Below are 6,000 nucleotides of genomic sequence, written 5' to 3' on the forward strand. Positions count from 1 at the left end.
TTTCGTAAGTATGGTTTAGATGGAGGTTCCTTGCATGAGCCTTGGGGTGTATGCGCATCTGGTGCGCTCCTAAGCCACTCGTGTTCAGACATCAGGCTTCAGGTTTGAGAACCTGACAGCTAGCATTGCTCGTCAGTTCTCGGTCCATGAACTCCTTTTTTCTAACACGCGTTGTGCTCATGTGCTGTGTATTGCCCTCCAGTTCATCTTTAGCGCAATAATGCGCTAACCCACACTAATTATACCCAAAATCGATGTGACAAATCGGTCGATGCTCAGCGTAAAGAGAACCGGGACAGTGCCCTGCGCTCAGAGCACATCGCGTGCTGCTTTTTGACTCCATTTGTCGTTAATATCCGCGTCATCCCACATGCCCGTAACAACCCGCAACATCTCTGACGCGGAACCGGAAATTGATTTGGCTGGCTGATCATGATGAAGATTTATTCGTCCCAGGAGAACGAACAAGCTGAGCGTCATGCATGATTCAGCGTCGAGCTAGCGGATTAGCTCCTCCGGCACATAGTGTAGGTAGCACGATCGGGCTATGGAATAAATGGGCGCCGGACAACCCGCTGGAACTGGACCGGCCGCCTCGGGCGCTAGCTGCGGCCGCGCACCACATCTGACCCGGCAGGCCGGCATGGGGCGATCGGGATGCTTCAGGGACACGCAGGAGCACGAACACCGTCGCGTCGCGGTCGCATGCAGCTCGATCGCCAGGCGCCAGCCACTGGCAGCTAGCATTTCTCACCGGCTGCTGCTACACGATGATCAGGGAGGCCAAGCACGTCGCAGAATCAAATCCATCGCTTGGCTAGCACATAATGATGCATGTGTGTTGGCTAGGTCGCTTTCTGGCTCCTTTCCTCTTCCTTTACGGGAACGATCGTAACCATGTAGGTGAGCAAAGCAATGATACGGCCAGCTCGATCATACGCAACTAAACCTTCATTGCAACTCCCGGGCCGGAGCAGCATTGCAGCAATAATGCTCGCTCACACTACTAGCTGAGTAGCGAGACACTCACCGGGTAGTTGGCGCCGCTTTGCCGGGATCGGTCGATGCGTGATCCCGGCAGTTGAGAGTAAATCTACGCACCCGCAACGCTGTCTACCGATCATCGATCGCTTGCACTGCTTATTCCGTTGGATCTGAATACCTGACCGATCGACAGAGGAGTCGTGAGGAATAATTGGGCTGGTATGGTGTGAGCGAGGACTCCTGCCGGCCGGTGATAATCATGGAAGACCCCAACGCAGCGGTGTCTGGCGAATCATGTCACAGCATGGCTAGCATTCATCCAGGAATAATACCGAGTATACAACACTAATATACTTCGCAACGCAAGCTCTGCATGCACCGGGCAATGATACACGGTGGTACAGCACTTGCCCACCTAGTCTCTTGGTGGCTGCCAGTACTTGCTGAATTATACAAATGATGACCTGATCCTTGCGTGGCTCACTTAGGCTGTTTTTGCATGCTTGTATGACTCCCGATCCTGTACGAGCCGGTCCTAAATCGATCCCTGTCACATTTGATTTTATAAGGCTAAATTAGATGTAAATTACATATAATGTCAGATTAGTTTTATCATACATATAATAACAGTACCCGAGCACCCCATCCAGAGGTTAAACCGGAAGTTTTGAGTTCAATCCAGAACTTCTGGATTCCAAACTTGTTAGATTGTAGACTTCGTTAATCTTTCGCATGTCTTATACTTTTAACTTGTTGTTATGTATCTTGTGGCATATATCTTTGCATTTCTTTCATGCTTATCATTATATGCATTCTTCTTTAGAGAATGAGGAACTGGAGTGCGACACGGGGGACTGAGGGCGGTCCAAAATTCTGTGAGTGCCGCGCAAGTAGCATCAGGCAGGCATCGGAGTAGCAAGACAAGTATCTAAGTATATTTTACCTACTATTTTAGATCATGTGGTGTCTAAGTGATAAATTATGCCATATGTATGTTGTACATGTTAGCGAGTCGGTGTCGAAAAACGGTGGGTAGCTTCTATGTTGATGCATTTTCTCCTACCTTGGTTATTTGATGTTTCCTATCCTTGTAACCTGTGCTCCACGATGTGGCTATCGAACTTAAAAGTCAAACGAGATTCTTAGTAGGATATTAGGTCATCGATAGAAGTCGAGCAGTGGAATGTTCCATGGTTCGTGAGCTATAGGTTTAATTATTATTCACAATAATAATAACTATAATGCGTTCATAAGTGGTGAGAATGAGGCGAGATGTGAGCGGTGCTAGCGGTAGGTCGGGAGAGGAACCCGAATACCATAGACCGCCTGCATCGTTTAAGTACCGTTCGTCGGTGTCGTTGGCTTTAGCACTTTTTGTACTAACCACATGTTGATCTAATAATAAGATAAGCTGATTATCATATGCCATGCTAACTCTTTTCATGCGTCCCTATGATGCATAAGAGAAAAAGAATAGGAGAAGCAAGGTGGCGGGGAACCATAGGTGTTCGGGACATACTCGCGGTAACCCTGGTGCCATATGGGCATGTGCAAGTGGGGTAGTTTCGGGTATTAGAAAGGTTGACACGAGTACCCCTTGTGTGGGTTTGTGGGGTCACGCAAGCTGAATGGTCCTCGAGTCATGTGGGTAAAGATGTACCCCTCTGCAAGGTGTAAAAATAATTTGAATTGTTGCACTCTCGGTCATGAGCATGCTTTTATCCATCTGCATCGGTCGTAGAGTCACGAATGTGAGATGATATAATAGGGTTTGTTAGGATGTAGTTGATATGGTTCTATTCTCAGATATATTTATGATGGTTCCAGTTACATATATGTTTATGTCACTGATTACAGGAAAAAAATAGTTAATTAGAATACTATTTAGATAATTTCTCACATATATCATCCTATATAACTAACCAAATATCAGACATATACCAGTCCCATCCAGGATCAACCCATCTAGTTGATCCATTCCATATAGGATCATCTCCCATATGAGCAACCAAACACTACCTTAGTTGCATACCTAGTATCATTGCCGCAACGAGGTATGGCCAACAGCTATCGACGTATGCAATAACTACCAGGATATGTAAATGTGGGGACATTTGCTTAATGTGGTCGATGTATTGCTTAAGCCTCGAGAACGGATTATATATATTTACAAGACTTGAAGAGCAAGAATTCTCCTAGAGATAAAATAGAAATAGGGGATCGTTATCCTAACAAATCATATCAATTCACTGCTAGTCGTGATACCCTAACATCCCCAGCAATCATAGCGATAGTGTCGTGGATAGTCAAACTGGAGAAGAAGCCGAATGTAACACTGACAAGCTGACATCCCCCACAATCGCAACGGGAGCACCATAGGCAGTTGCAGCATCGTGAATGCTATGACTGGAGAGCCATCAGGTTGCTCACACAGATGGTAGCCCTTTGTGCCTATGTCGAGGTAGCCAAGAGCGAAGGTGTGTAGCCATGGTCGAGGATGCCACGCATAAGTTAGCCATGGTCGAGGATGCCATGCATAAGTTAGCCATGGTCAAGTAGTCGTAGTTGAGATTGCCATTGACAAGGAAGCTGCACTTAAAGCCACGGACGCAAGGAGCACTATGAAACCGGGGGTGTAAGGAGATGCTATGGAAGAAGATGGTGACATGATCGAGGCAATCAGTGAGGAGGTCGATGCCGAAGACGATGCTGTCAAAGCAGCCAAGTATGAGGTGTCGCACTGAGTTTGTCACGCTCGGGAACACATGGTGGATGAAGCATGCACCAATGTAGCCAGTACTGGACATGCAAAGAAGGGAACCATCACAAACCAAGTGCCATTGTCAGAGGAACCAATAGAGAAGGCGTCCATGATGGCTGTAGTGCGCAAAGCAGCGAGAAGGAGAGTGCTAGAGTGTAGTCATGCAGACAAGTGGAATTGTGCGCTGATCGACTAATTAGACCAAGGTGCATGCGGAGTGAGACGACGGTGGATGATGCCGCACAAATCGTAGATGGCGGCGACGGTGATAGGGATGATCGGATCGAGGATTGGATGATGTCGAGATTAGCGCCACCCATCTCTAGGCCATTGAGAAGAGGCAATGCATCATGTCATACGAGGTGGTGTCGGAACGCTCGACCAGTGTCGTGCGTGGCCGATTAAATTGGTAATGCGCAAGGTAGATGCGTCAAGGACGTCCCGATTGGCAGCGATGATGTGTCGGCGTGTATCGTGCAAACGGGGCAGCCGCAAGAGTGGAGACAAGGAGTCGGTCTGTGTAGTCGATGCCGATGTCAGAGTAGAGGCGCACGAGGATGATGAGAACTGGGCGACGCAAAACAATATATGGTCAGAAAAACGAAAAAGAAAATGCCGATCAACAATCGGCGAGAGAGAATAACGTGATCAATGAATCGGTAAAAGACTCAGTAGGGCATCCAATCAACTTGATCGATGATGTGGACCATAGCTACGGGTTGCGTAACCCCTGATGGAGATCATGTAGATCATCTCCCTAAGGCGAGGTGGCGGAGCGACGAATTTAGAGCTAGGACTAAAGCCTAAACTAATACTATATAAATGAGAGAGAATTGGCTCAATGTGGTTGATATATTACTTTAGTCTCGAGAGCGGAATATATAATTATAAGAATCGGAGGACAAAATAATTATAAGAATAGGAGGACAAAAGCCTCTAGAGATAATAAATTCTATTAAATCCTGTTAGTCGTGAAACTTTAACAGGATATATAGCCGTAGTACTTAGCGGTATTCACAACAGCATCTGAATTTAAGTTCTGAACGACTGTACCGGCATGCTGCGCTAGCTGAAGTTTGTCTACGTGGGCATGATGATCACAACATCCGAACAGAAAAAGGGAAGAGAGGGCTTTGCACATGGCGATCGATGGATAGGCCAAGATGTGGAAAAATGGAGCCAGCAACGGATAAAAAGGTCAGTTAATTGGTCAAATCGGCGTTTTAACATGGCAGATGCGTAATGCTATCCATGTGATGGCAAACGACAATTCACATGCCATATCTCTACGGATGTATCTAGTCGCCCGATTTGTCAACGTGACGCAGAGGTTTCCTGGTGCCAATCGGCCGGTTTTTCTACGGTTAACAGTTCAGAGCAAACTGCTCCAAGCCTCACCAGTCTCTTTCAAAGCACCGGCGAGCAGGTGGAGGTACACATGACACATGCAACTGGCAGCTGCAAACTTTCGCAGCTCGCGGCTAGCTGCTGTTCACTGCAGCACTGCGTTGTACAGACCACAGATTCTCCTTTCTCTTCGGTTAGTACCCTGCACTCGTGGTCTACTGCTCGATCGTAATCTTAGCACGCGAGCTCTGTCGTCGCTACGTACAAACCACCGAGTTTTCAGGAGGTGGTGGTTCGGTTGTTGCCGCCGCGAGCGGCGAGCCTCGCATTGAATTTTAGCGCAGGCGCAGACGGTAACCGAAGCATTGAATTTTAGCGCAGGCGAAGACGGTAACCGAAGCATTGAATCATCGCGATACGCAACAGAAGGATACTTGTCCACCATGCGTCCGGACCCCTTGTCTCTTGCGTGACGCCCTTCCTCGTTTCTCGACAGGACCATGACAATTTTACTCCGCTACCGGAACGAGCTCTCACGTCGCAGGGCTCGAAGACGTGAGCACAGTACGAGCTCGTCGAGCGCGTGACTGCAGGCGTGCGGGGACGAGTGGAAATGTTAAATTTTCCTATGGGGTGCTTAAATTGCAGTGCCGAGAGAATGGGCGCTACATTTTTTTCGAATAAAGAGAGAGTTATATTAGTTACTTAAAGGTGAAGTACAATCCTGAGCTACTAAGAACTCGACACAGATAGAGACACGTTTCCGCTAAACAGCACTATGACGCATTGGGTGAGCTCGTGTGCCACGCTATTTTGCTCTCTTTCTATATGACGAAACACCAACTCAGACATCTTCTTCGCTGCCTCCAATCCTTCTTGAATCGTGAAGTTAGACATCGATTGTTGTA

This window comes from Phragmites australis, chromosome 24, assembly GCF_958298935.1.
Source record: "Phragmites australis chromosome 24, lpPhrAust1.1, whole genome shotgun sequence".
Taxonomy (NCBI): Eukaryota; Viridiplantae; Streptophyta; class Magnoliopsida; order Poales; family Poaceae; genus Phragmites; species Phragmites australis.